Source organism: Calidris pugnax, unplaced genomic scaffold (genome assembly GCF_001431845.1).
Source record: "Calidris pugnax isolate Ruff unplaced genomic scaffold, ASM143184v1 scaffold24, whole genome shotgun sequence".
Lineage (NCBI taxonomy): Eukaryota > Metazoa > Chordata > Aves > Charadriiformes > Scolopacidae > Calidris > Calidris pugnax.
The window spans coordinates 24,205,729-24,220,151 of record NW_015090922.1 but is presented as its reverse complement, the minus strand read 5'-3'; the positions used below and the strand labels follow the sequence as shown (position 1 = coordinate 24,220,151).

General features: G+C 37.0%; 1 protein-coding gene across 5 annotated transcripts in view; it reads left to right on the top strand.

Moving 5' to 3' along the window:
- The window catches only part of RYR2 (ryanodine receptor 2 (cardiac)), a 408,602-nt gene that overhangs the window by 545 nt on the left and 393,634 nt on the right, over positions 1–14,423 (top strand). The window lies entirely within an intron of this gene.

Here is a 14,423-nt window from a genome sequence, read left to right as displayed (position 1 = left end):
CGGCTCCTTCCCGCTCCGGAGAACGGTGGGGCCGTGGGGCTCTGCCGGTGGAGCCGGGATGAGCGGGAGAAGTGGGGCAGAGGCGGCGGTGCCGGCCCCGGGGGGAGCGCGGGCAGGGCAAGGTGCGGGCAGCCGGGCGGAGAGTGAGGGGGAGCCCCGCCGCCCCCCGGTGCCTTCCCCCGGTGCCTTCCCGCCCGCCGGTGTGTTCGCGTACTGCAGGTACTAACCGAGCAGCCCTCCCCGGCTTCAAAGCTGCAACCGCGCTCCTTTTGCGAAAATGGAATCGAATTAAAAAAAAAATAAATAATAAAATCACCTCTCCCACCCCTCATCCCCTCCCCACCAAGGTTCCTACTAACTTGCAGGCGTTCTCGCTGAGCACGGACTAATACCTTCTTTTTTTCTTTTTTTTTTTTTTCTTTTTTTTTTTTTTTATTTGAATGTGAGCATCCTTTCTTTACTTCTGTTTTCTTCAGTCCGAAGCACGTTAAGGCGCTAGAGCGTTTCTTGCCTCAGTTTAATTAACACATCGGAACTGCCGCATTTTGTGCTCATGTGGATTATTTTTCTTCAAGCGAAGCTTTTAATTTGCCTTCTGGGCCGTCTCCCAAGTGCTGTTTATATGCACAATCCGAGCAAGTTTTGCAGATGGGCAGATTTGAATAGTGGTGTACGCAAACGTCAGAGTTTGAGGAAAAATTGCTAAGACATTTGATAAGTAGAGCTAAAAACACTGAGGCTGTAGGGTAAAGCTTAGCTTCCTTTTTATTTAGTACAGTCTGATTTACAAATTGTTCATGATCAGTGTCTTGTAAGAAAATACATTAAAAAAAGGAGGGGAAAGCAAGCCGTATAGCGTATGTGAAGCATATTCCTGTGCTGTTTGCAGCATTGTGGATCCTGGATCTCCGTCATCTTACGTTAATTTCAATCAGAAACTGTCAAGTAATAGATATACATCCTGTTATTCTTTTTTTGTTGTTTTGATTGTTTGCTTGAGAATTCTTGGAAAATGTGGTTTTACAGTGAACACAGCTGTTATGCAACACTGGCATGAAGATTTTCAACTTTTTTTCCTCTCAGCATTACGCGACTTCTGCTGTAGTGTTGTCTAACACCTAAGACAAACCAGAAAAACACTTATTTGAAAGACAGTTTCTCATCTCAATCTATGAGAGTTTTATTACTAGTATTTCTCACTGGTAAACATTTTTTGAAGCCTTGTACGATGGCAATCTTACTGCAGGTTTGAATGTTAAGCTTAGCTCATGGAAGGGCTGTTATCTGAATGCTTAATAGGGAAAGAGAAGCAATGAGCATGCTAATACTGCTCTGCACATATACAGTAATGTTAAGCTACAGCACCTGACAGCAGCAGCCCGTTATGTAAAACAGCACTCCTGATAATGTGCGTCAGGCTTAATACAGATTTGGCAAACCAGCCTTAGACAATACTTCAGAAATTTTTAGAATGTTGTACTGGTGGTGAAATGACCTTGAATACGGTAAACTGAGGCATAGGGGAGGCTTTTTGTATACTGAAATTAAAAAGGCCTGAGAAATATCATTTTCAAGTGAAGTTTTGAATTTGTAATTTGTAGTTGTATGTAGGTAGTGATTTTTACTCCTCTTTTCCTTCCACTTTGTCAAAGTTATGAATGTTTCTTGGAAAAGTCAGTTGCTTTAAGACATATTGTCAATGTAGTTTTCCTTCACCTTATTCTTAGAAAGCTGGGATTAGTATTCTCTAAAGCTATTAGATGTGCATGGCTTTCTGAGTGGCATTGATAGAAAGCACTGGAAATCCGATATTACCTGGTAATTGCCGCAGTTTCTCTTTTTAGTTATTTATTTTTAAAAGAGTAATTAGGGACAGATAGGTTCAAAAATGGTTTGGTAGATTAAATAGAACTTTTCAGAGAACATCTTATGCAAGCAAAAAAGCTTTCTGTGCTTTGAGTACCTTAATGGTGACATCTGTAGGCCTACTATGTGTAAACAGCACTCTTCATATTTTCTTCTTCTGATAGGAGCTACAAAATTGTGGGTTCTCTTTCTGATGTTTCAAAATTACTGTAGCGTCTTTGGAGTTTACCCTGGAATGTAAACACAACATATTATTTTTAATGTTTAAAGAGAAAGAAGAGATTTTATTCAATTAATAAGAAATTTCTTTATTTGCATTAAGGTAGTAAACTGAACTTGTATTTGCCATCTACACATTCATTGGTATTTTCTTTTTCTTTTCCTCTTCACATATTGCTGTTTGCCTAATTGTTTGTCATCTTCCTTTGCATTTTTTATTTTATTCACATTTTTTGATAAGGTGGTGTCATGCATTTCCTTCTACAAAGTTGCTGCTAGGGTGGATTTCTGTTTCTTTTGGGAATGATTTGAGTTTGATATGTCGCTTCTGAGAAGGAAATGTAACTTGTTAATGCCCTGGATTTCTGGCAGCATCAGTCCTTTCATTGTTTAAGATAACTTCAGACAGCTGGAATTTAGCTCTGTGCTATTTGGTTCTTCTCAAGGAAATCTTGTCTAGTCCTGTGAGCGACATGCTTCTTCACAGACAGGCAGACAGGGGTCTACCACCTTACTTTGCTGACTGCTCCAGGTAGAGATGACCCTGTGTTATGTGTAGCCTTTTTTAGGCTTGGATACACATTCTCCTGACTCTTCCCACTGAATGCACACATGCTGTGCAAGAGGAGTGAAGAGGAGCAAGTATCATGATCTTGCTTTTATTAGTTGTGTGTCTGTGGAGGACTTCTTCCCTGTAGAGGATTTTTCTTTTTTTTAATATCAGAAAGGAGAAAGATGCGTAGGAAATAAACTTTGTTTAGTCTTCCCATTCAAGAACCTAAAACATTTATACTCAATACCAAAATACATTGGGGTTTGTTTGTTTGGTTTTTTTTTTGTTTGTTTCTTTTTGTTCTGTTTTGGTTCTTTCAGGATGTGTAATCTGACCAGAGTGAAAATAATTGAGAGTTTCAGGACAGAACAGAAAATGTTTTTGTCTGAATGCAGAGGCTCCTCCCATAATACACACATGCAAGAACTGGTTTTGGTTTGCTTTTTAATGGTGCAGAACCCTGCTAAGGGAAGGCCTTAGTGTGGAGTGGGGTGGCAAGCTGATGATAGAATTAAAACTATTGCAGTATTTCAACAAAACACTGCCTGTGAGTATCCTTTATATTCATTGTGTTAAAGGTGTCCTGAATTTTGGGAGCAATATGTACCTAAGACTGATGAGAAATATATAATAAGTTATTTGTTCCTGGGGTATTCCTGATGCCAGTATGTATGGTTTTCTGGAGTTGTGGAGTCTCTGAAATTAGAGGCAGGTCTTCTTTTACATGTTTATGGTAGGAGACACCACCAGGACATGCTAAAGTGAGGCTGACAGGGTTATGGTCTTTCTCACTGTCCTCTGAGACAATGAAGACTACCATGCCTGTCAGAAATCAGAAGCATGATCAGTGGGAGCAGCACGTTTTCCCCAACGCCGTTGAGGTCGTCATTTCTTTCTTTTAAAAAAGAACCGGAATGCTGATGTTCCACTGCACACTCTCTTCTAGTGCTTTTTTACTTGTTTGATTAGCAACTTGCAGTAAAATAGAATCTTTTATGTGAACATATTCTGTGCTGCTTTATTTTCTACATGAACTAAATTTTTCTGAGTGTGACTGTCAGATAAAAGTGTAAGAGTACTTTCCAACACTGGCAAAGTACTTTTAAATGAAATTAAATGTTATTTAGGATTCATGTGTGACATGAAAAAGATTTTATTCGCTCAGTGCTGGGATTTAATACTTCTGATAATAAAAGAATGGAGTTTATGGCAGAGAATTTTTTTTCATTCTGAAGCAAAGAATGTAATGTGGTCACATCTCAAGGACAAGGAATTCTGTGATTCCAGAGTCAACTCTGTTTTAGGTATTTCTTGTTATGGCACCATTTAAACAATTGAATGTCACTTTAAACGTGACTAAAAATCATATGCTTAGATGCCATCGTGAATGAAGATTCTGTGGAATTGAAGGATACAAATGGAGCCTGGAAAAACAAGATCTGGAGATTATTGTAAAATAAGTAACTAAACTAAAGAAGAACTGTTATGTGAATCTCTCAGTGAAATATAATAGACATTTTATTTATTTATTTCCCCAAGTATCCCTCGATGCTTCTCATACGCTGCTTATCTTTAAAGGGGTTGATCAAAATACGTTGGATTCCGGTAGCTGCAATCATCAAGCATACAAGCACGGCTGCCAGAACGCACTGAAGAAAATGCTCGAAAGCAATCTTGGATATTAGGAGGAATTTTAGATGGAAAGAACACTGAAAAACACTTTGGCTAGCCTTGTTTATTTTAAAAAGTATTTCTTGTACCTGTCAGGATATGACTTCTGAAGATTCACCAGGGACTGGCACAAGAGACCACTGTTTAACAGCTCATGTGGGTGATGGCGTGGCTGAGATTGCAGCATTTGTACCTTCCTCTCTAAGGCACTGCACTGCAGTACACATACTGAATATGATCTCAAATTCTGTTTTGGAATTGAACTGGACAGGCTGTTTGTAGTGAACGGGTTTTAGCTAGGACACACAGTCCATTTCTTATTTGGGAATTACGTGTGAACATTTTATATATAAAATTTTTGATTCCAAAGTTGTTTGACAAACATTTTATACCACCATTAAAATGATATTTCTGGAGAAAATCAGTTGTCTAGTCTGTGTACTATCTTGTTCAGTGTTTTGCATCTGGAAGTTGTCTTTATCGGATGTGTGAGAAGGAGGCTAAGGAAGCTCTGTAGCAAATAGTTGGTTCACCAGGGAAGTTTCTTGCTTGCCCTGTGAGTTGGTTGACTAATGATCTGAGACAGAGAGCTGCTTTTCCTTTCAATTTCTGAGGATGTTTTGATGCATGGTGCTCTTTAGCATTGTGAAGTCTGAGGAAAATATATATTACAGTCTGTAAAGAGAATTCTAGTTAATTTCTGACCCAAGATTTAAAATGGTCTCAAGAGCTATGTCTGCCTTTCACTTCTATACTTGAATGCTGCATTGTTACAGGCATGTTGTAAAGGTGGTTTTTCCTGTTACATAGCTGTGTGGAAAGTGCACAGGATCATTGTAATTCAGGAAAATACACTAGTCTTTCTCACACAGGATGTGTTGGAGTATTTCTCTGAATCAAGGTAAAAGGAAAGTGACTGGGGAAATGCTGACAGTGGGCTACATTCAGGAAGTAGACTAATTAAACTGAAAATACAGAGGTCTTTTTCTTCTGATTTTTATACTATTGGTGCTTCATTTAAAACTCCGAGCTAGTTTTGGTTTTGTTTTCGGAATTACACCTAGGTTTTTCTTTAAATTTCCTTAGTTGACTGAAAAAGTAGACTTGGCTTTGTGTGGATGATAAAAGACAAGTCAGAAACTGGACATATATTCCTATACTTCCTAATAAAACTTAAGTTGCATAAGTTTGTTTTGTTTGATGTCATGATACTGGTACATAAATAACCTGTGAACTGTAAAGTGAACATGTTTCATCAGGGTGAATGGAAGAATTTTCATTTCTCTTACTGTGGTTGTTGCAATTTTAATAATGATTAATGGAAGAAGTCGGGAATGTATTTTCTATGTTGTAACTATATAAATTTTTTTTCTTAATTTATGCACAAAAAGAGTAATATCTCTTTACTTATTAGCAAATACTTACTTGAAAATGCTATGCAGAAGTCTTTTTATGTAAGAATTTTTAATTCAGAATTTTGGTATTGATTGCAGGTGGACGGTTCCTCAAAAGAATAAATTCTTAATAGAAGTAATTTCTAAGGTTGAGTGGGTAATGGTTTCCTGCTAATTCTATTCTAGGCTTCATCTCTGAACGAAAGTGTTCTCGTCTCTGTAAGGAAAGGTCTGTATCTCTTGAGTGGGAACTTCTTATTGGCATAAAAAAACCTGTCAGAAGCTGATTTCTGCCTTGATAGAGCTACTTGGTTTGAATTTTTTACTAGAACATTGAGTGTATGGTGATGGAGGCAGTAGCTAACAAATTACATAATCTGAACACCTTGATTTTCTTATATTTTGTCCAAATTCATGCATATGCATTGTACAGATGGCTATTTCATTTAGTCTTAGTTTTCCTTTGTCGGAATCTACTTGAATAACATGAATTCTTGACATAATATTAATGTTACTCTGAAGTAGGAGGAAGAGGGTATGATTTTCCTGAAGAACAAGAAATAAAAAATGAAAAAAATCACCCCAAAACCAGTAAAATGACTGGAAAAGTAAAAGCCAGGGCAGACTTTTAGTCCTAGGATTTGTCATTGCTTTTTTTCTCATTTAGATAAAGAAGCTTTAATAGAAGCTTTTCTAGAATGTGGCAAATAAAATGATAGACACTTAAGAGTAATACATTTTCTTTTAATGAAAGCTGAAATGTGAATCCTGTTACTTTGTCCTTAGACAGCTTGAAAATACCCATTTTTAAACCGCAACTGTGGTCAGGTGGAAGTGAAAACAGAGCACTTCAACTGGTATAACTGTGTCAATAATTATACCCTGGAATTTCTCCCAGTAGCAAAGTAACGATAGCCTGGCATATTTTTCTGTCTCTAGTCTGTATTCTGCAAAAGACTTACACTGTGTTTTTCAAGTGTACTGCACTTAAGCCACGTCTGGCTGTGTTGTCTGTGCTGCTCTGGGAATGAAAGGCCTCTGGAAGAGGCTGCCTGTTGCCTGATGCATCTCAGTAAATGAGAAAGGGCATGAAGGAACTAGTTTATATAACAATTTCAGCATTTTAAATGCAACCACAGCAATGCAGAGTTTACCACAATATTGTGTGCCCATCGGGGGCACAGCAGTGGTATTTCTCTGCTCTCATCGGAAGAAATAGAGCAACTTAAGGGCAGATGCTGCCTGCAACATCATCACAACAAAGGTCAGCCCAGATTCCTAATGAAGGTAGCAGGAAGTCTCTGGTGCAGTGTAGTTTTATGCTGTGCTCCCTTATGAATAAGCGTGAGATTTGTTAACTAATTACGTATTCACTTTGAAAGAACTCTTGCTTTTCTTTGTAATTTTTTACATAATAATGGTGGTGTAACTTGTCAGGTGCAAATATGTTGCTGCTGCTGGAGCCAGATGATATATGCTACTCAGCTATAGATTTGAACAGATGTATGTTTCAGGCATGCACTGTAATTTAATAGAAGCTTTGTTTAGCTTCCCAGAATTGCTTAATAAAAACAAACTAGTATCTATGTGCCTACTGTTTGGAAAGTGAGAGATATGACAGTTAAGGTGTCATAACATGAGCTGTATTAACTTATCTGACAGTTGCAATTTCTGTTAATGTAATCCTATAATGGTCACTTTTACAGTAATGTTAATGTCTTTATAGGAGCACTGGCACTAGCAGCTGCATTGAATTTCAAATGAAGAGATGGGTTCACTCTTTCAATGTTCATCATAGTCAGGAATGACTTCCTTATAATTACCATGTGCTTGAAGAAAATTAGAAATAGAATAGATTACCTAGAGTAGACTTCCCAGAGGGACTGTGGCAAAAGTTTACAAGGTACCATTTTGTTAGAGGCATGGATCAGGTAATTTTTAACATGTGAGACTTTTTAGTGCAGGACAGGTTTGTGGGGGGTTTTCTGTGGTTTTTTTTTGTTTGTTTGTTTTGGTTTTTTTTGGTTTGGTTTGGTTTTGTTCATATTTTGAACACCTTAGGACTACAGAGATGGGTTAACAAGTTCATTACATTTTATGAGGCAGCTTTCTGGAGGATTTCAGAATAATTAGTGCTGTGTAACAACATACTTCTGTTACCTGATTGGTTTGTACTTGATTGTGGGAAATAAGATCTGATGGATATTAGCTGGCGGAACCAAATGCTGAACACTGGCCTGTCTACCTCTGTGAAAATTTCTTTGGAATCCCGCTGTGAAAACTGAGTGCACTGAATTTGAAGAATGTCCTTGCTTAAATCCATCTTTCAAAGGAATGATGGAAGGAAGCAACCCAAAATCTGCATTGGCTGGCTGTGAGTTTTCCTGGGGATTGCCAGAAAGTGGAGTTGTATTAGTGGAATCAAGCCAGAAACAGCTGTCTCTTACAGCTATATTTCTTCCTTTCAAACCAGGCAAAGCTGGAAAAACAGCAACTAGCTGGGCTTTGTGTGGGGTGTGTTCTTTGGTTTCATCAAAGGAGAAAGGGGAAAGAGGAAGGTATGCTGAATACGCCATATAATTTCTCTTGGATGAACATCTTCCATTCCTGTGACAGCTAAGAGAATTCCTTATATAGGAATTTAAGTGGAGGAATGAAAGGAATTTGAAGAGTATTCAAAGTTAGCCTAGGTAATTGGATAGATCTGCTTGGGACTCAGCAAACTATCTACTGGATAGATGGATTCATTTACTTATAACTGATCCTTATTGTACATCAGGGATGTAGCCATGCTGATAAACATCCGAAAATCACCTATGGTGTGGTTATTTTCTAGTTACAAAGTGGAATAATTTAATTAGAACTAGCAGAGGCATGCTAATAACAAGCTAGATGATTAAACTTCTTTGTATGGACACATGACCTTCACCTTGAAGCAGTCTTTGATCAAGCATTTGGTTCCAATGGTGACAGTAGCCACCTAAATACTTGTACAGATGGGTAAGAATCCTTTAGCCCTATAACAGTCATGAGAATGGTGTGGGGTTCTGTCACAGAGGGTTAGACTGAAAGTAAGCGTCAATCACATGACTTTATATTTTTGACTGTTTTCTGCGCTTTTGTGGAGTAGACTTTGCAATGCTAATGCATAGGCAATTATGTGCATTTACATGGTCTTGTTATGAGTACCAGGGAGATGGAAAGCATACCCCCTTTTCCATGCAACAGAATAGTTAAAAAAATTCACAATATGTGATGCAGGGAAATACTTGGTAAGAGTGAAATGGAGATGGAGAGAACCTTTCTTCTAGTTACAGGTAATTTAATAACCCTTCATAGCTAAAGAGTTGGATTAAACTTCTTATAAAGGTTGTATTAAATAAATGTGGTGCTTGTTTTTTTTCTGCTCTAGTTGGCGCTTGTGAAAATCAAAGACTTGTCTCATGATTTGACATGTACCAGCAGACAACTGAAGGACTGCAGTATCACGTTCATGCCAACATGAAATAGTTCATTTGTAAGAACTATCATAGCAAGTGTAGCTGAAGAGATCTAACCCTTCTAATGAAGAAACTGATAGAGATCAAAGGCAGTGCAAATAATACTGAATGAATTTTCAGCACCAAAAATGTTAATAATGTTGCTGGAGTGTGATTGTTGAGGCAAAGAACCCATGAAGCAGTACCATCGCAGATCTAAACATGATGGTAGAATAGTAGGGATAACCCAGATAAGAGTTGCATTTATTGTTGTGCACGTAAGAATCTGGCTAATTTCATCCGGTCTTAGAATTATGTAGCAAGTTCTTTAGAAAAACTTGTGAGCAAAAAAGCACTAGTCTAGTATTTAGTAATTGCAGAACGATGATAGATACATAGGTAAATCAAGAAAATATCTGAAATACAATAGGTGTTCCATCACTGTTGTCTGAATTTTTGTAGGGTAGGCTTGTGAATTACTGATTCATATGCTAAGATGTTTTTGAGTAGGTCTTAGCATGGTAGTCTGACTGCTTGGTCAGCCATTATTTACTCCTGAATCACTTTTAATATCTCTAATGTAGTGAATATGCATTTTAAAAGGAACTACTTTTGATACTGGTATTTTGATGGAAGAAGAACCTTAAAGCTTACAAAAGAAAGGATTGCAGAATAATTCATCAGTGAAGGCCTGATCTGCATTTTGAGCTGACCAGGGTTCTTGTAGAAACACCCTATAAATAAACCCTGGTTTGGTATGAGAAGGTTCCTGAAATGCTGTAGAAGAAATGCTGTTGTGCTTTGGATAGTTTCAGAACATTACTTGCAATGTTATGCCTTCCAAGCTCATTTCTGAAATCTGTTAGCAGTATCTCATGCAAGAAGAGTACTGTAATTTTTCTGTACTCTATCTTATGGTTCATTTGATGTTGCTTTTCTTTGGACATTCAACCTCTGAGTCCAAAACGTTTTCTTTAATTTCTCTCACTCTTCCTCTTTCTTGTCAGAGCCACTGAGATCTGTCTTTTGGTATTGGGCTTGATTGCTTTTCCTAATTTAAAGTCAGACACAACTTCAACCTAAGCCTGTGGCAGAACTTGCTGTTGTTTTTAGTTATGTATATAAGCATTCATTCGAATTGGTAGAAGGATTTATTCCTGGAGGGGGGCTCTTAAATTTAGAATTTTTTTACTTTTTTTCTTTTTTCTTCTTAATTTCTGTCTTGAATCTGACAAAGGGCAAGGTCAAGTTTGGTTTTTGTGTTTGTTTTTTTTTTTTTTTTCCTGTCTGAGAACCAGAAAACAAGTGTATTAAAAACGTCACATCAAATTTACTGAGTAGGAGAGAGATCATAATGAGAACTTCCATTATACGTGCTTCTGCACATTATTTATCTTGATGTGTGATTAGTCTGTATTTTCTTTCTCCTTTTCCTTTGCATGCTTGACCTCTGGAAAGTTTAGCTCATTGGGCTGAAGGTAGCCAAAATCCCTCATTTCAAATAAACAGAACTTGTCTAGAAAGGGAGAGGCATGGAATGTAGGAGGGAGGGTTGTCAAATCTCATAGGTGAGCTTTGTCATAGGCATAGCATGTTGCCTGGCTTGTCTCCAAAACAAAAAATATGCTTTTGCTTAGAAAGTGTAATGTAACTAGACACAAAAAGAAACACTTCCATTTTTGATGGAGTGGGAGGAGGAAAATGAGTAATTAGGTAGTGAGAATTAGATTTTCATGTTCCTAAAGGTGAATGGAAGTATCTTTTTCTAGGGGCAGTGTGTGGCTCAATTCAATAAAACCCGTGTATCTGCATTTTTAAATACTGAAATATTTACACCTGTTTACTTACTACAGCCAACTGAGATTGTAGGTATTTTTTTCCTTCTGATTAAGTGAAACCTGTCTTAATCTACTGAAAATTAAATTAACGTGGTTTAAAGTTATATCAGGCTGCAATGCTGACATATTTCAGTGACAATATTACAGGCATTACTTTATTCTGATTATGTCAGAAGTAATGTACTGCTCTTTTTTTTTTGATATTTCTAGTTGAATTCTAGCTTATTATGTCTAGCTTATGAAGTCTCTGAATTTCTTCTTTCCTTATACTGTAAATCCATTAGTGAAGCAGAATTAGACACTTTCTGTTTCATCCCCATTTTTTTTTTATTCTGCTTTCTGTTCTACAGTTTATTTTTTACTTGACAGCTGCAAAGTTAAAAGTGACAAAAAGCTAATCAGTGACAATATTCTTCCCTTCCAAACCAATTTGTTTTGGGGGTTGCCCCTTTGGCTTGGTAAATCACCTCTCTGCATAAGTCCTGTGCCTGACACAAGGAATTGTTTACTCTGGCCCTCTGTGCAGAGGAATGTTCTGCTGACTCTGAGAAAACCTCTAGGTGAGCGTTACTGTTTCAGTTTTCTGGAGCTTTAATCCTGTAAAGTAATCCAATTAATATAGTGTGTGAGAGATGCTCAACCTTCAGAACTTGATGAGGGAGATTTGTTTCCATGCATGGCGTTTGCAATTCTGTTCACAGAGGAAGGCCTTGCTGTGCTTTTTTACTAACAGAAAAGACTAACATGGGTCAGCACATACATTCAGTGAAGGAATGAGTTGAATTGGGTAGTGAATTGTGTGGGAGTGAGAATGCTAACAAAGTTACTTCTTCTTTATGTACCTATGTGACTTCCTGTTGATGAGTGAGGTTTTTTATGATGATTTATGTCTGTTACAGAATTACAGTTTGGCAATTGGAACCACATCTAGAGCTTGGGAAGCGCACTTTGTTGTAGTAAGTTCTTATTCAAAAGTTACAGTTTATTATTATTAGTGGTTGTACCCTAGTAATACATTTTATTGGCAGTGGCAGAGAAGCAAGGAGTTCAGTGAGTGAAACGGGTTTGTATTCTTCTTGTATATCTTTAAACAGAGTAATGAGCTGAAGAAAATCCTTATATTTATTTCAAAATTTCGACCTGGATCTCATTTTCTCTGCTTGAGGAAGAAATTGTTTTAATGAAAGAAATACATAAATTAGGAAAGTTGGTATAATAATAATATAATAAATAACCTTGTTAAAGGTTATTTTAATAGCAAAAGGATAGAAGAAAATAGAGTACTTTTTTTTTTTTTTGGCCAGAAGTCTAAAACCAAATTCTGTATTACAAAGGCTGCTTCATGTAAAAACCTGTCTTAACCTACTGCTTAAATTATATTGCAATGAGAATGTAAACTAATTAACTTCAGTATAATATCTAGTAGAATAATCTGCTCTGCATCCATTAGAGATTTTAGGAATCTATTTGCTGGGCCATAACTGCAAGGGTGTCTATATGGCTAAGTATGTCTTCTTACAAGTCTTGTTCTGTTCTCACTGTCGTTTATGTCAAACCTCCTCTAGATTTTAACTTGAGCTGAATCATACGCTAATAGCGTTCTGTGCTGTCATATATAATGGCCCAAATGTGTTGAATGCATATCCTTGCCTGCCTTTTTAAGCGCAATTAATCTTCATCTTGCTCATGCACCAGAAGTGTGTGACCTGAGTTTTGCACAATTACTTTAAAAATGTGTATGCATTGCTAACTGCCCTTAAAAATATTTACATCTAATTATTGGTAAACTGTTACAACTTTGCCACAGAGATGTACCGTCTTGTCCAAATCAGCAAAGGTAATAATCTCTTTTATGTTCCTCTTTTCTGAGAAGAAAGCTAGATTTTTCTTTTTCTGCAAATCTCTCGGAAGTCTTTGTTAAGAAGCTAAATGTCGTTCTTGCAGAGTACCATTTGTAATTTGTGTTAAGTGTGCTTTTGTTGTGTCCAGCATAAATTTTATGATGTCAATGATGGATCCTAACGTCTACTCTAATTTGGATTTGAGACTGTGTACTCTTTCATTCACTCAGGAAGTCAGGTATGTTGTGGGGAAGTACTGCTTTTTAGGTGCTTGATACGTACAAACCACTTATTTTCCCCATTTATTTCTTTTACTCTCTTTGTGTTATATTTTTCTTTATATCTTTTTTAAAAAAATATTTTTTCTTGGTCTGTATTACAAGATTGGGAGATCCATCTTGTCTTGAAGCTTTTACTTTTAGGTGAGTACAATTGCTTTTGCTTAGTTATTGAAGAAAGTTTCAATTATACTTCAAGGTAAGAAACTATCTTGTTGCAAAATTTCTGAAACATCTTAACCTCTCCTGTGGTTTTATTTGGTGTCTGCAAGCTGCACTTAAGCCTGTATTAGAAATACCAGCACTTCATGGAACTGAGTGCTCACTGTGCAGTGTTTTTCAGTCTCCTGTGTAGCAATGGTGAAATAGTGAAAATCATGCATGCTTTCAGGTTCATTATAGAGAGAAGGTAAATAGTAAAATAGGTCTGCTAGTTTTCTGAGTTCATCAGAATAATTTACCTTGTACATGGAATGCAACAGAATATATAATGAGAAAACGTACAGGCAAAGGAATATTCAGGTCTTTACCTTCTACTCGCGTTTTTCTACTCTGCCTGGTCTAGCACTACAGCTCCTGGCTTTACTGTAAAGCTGAAAGCCTTAAATGGAAAGCTCTTCAACCAATTTTTGGTTACACATGGTTTGCATGACAGTATCCGGTAACAGTCCTCTTCCGGCTTATTTCCTACTAAAATGGTCTGTAAGTTTCTCTTCATACTTACTGGATTTTCCATACACAGAACCAAATCTTCTGTGCACCCTTGCATATGTTTTATTCTACAGTAGTCACTGCTTTCCAGTTGTCTTGTCCAGAGACTTCTGTGTTACTGGAAATGGGTTATCACAAATGATGGCATAGTCTCATGGTTATGTTTACTTAAAATGCTGTATAGCACTTGCTTTTTTTCTTTTTTTCCTTAAACACAGGAGTTAATTTTGATCAGAGAAAATACACATTATTTGCTTTTCTGTTTTTCTTGTTGCTGATTCATAGTGGTTATTGACCATGTAAGAATTTCTGTATGGTTTTTTTTTGTGTGTGTCTAAACTAACACATATCTGGAATTGAAAAAAATTTCCAAACTTTAAATTCTTTCAAAAACATGTCTCTTTCTTAAGACTGCAGGGGTGAGTCCTAAATAGTAGTCTTTTGTCTTGAAGATAATGTTGAGAAAAATGGAAAAATGTATAAACAACCTGTTGCCCTCTTTTAAGACTGACCTAGTGATACACCTTGGTTTTTTCTCTTGGTCCAACTCTTGCTGAAGTAAAGGTTAATATG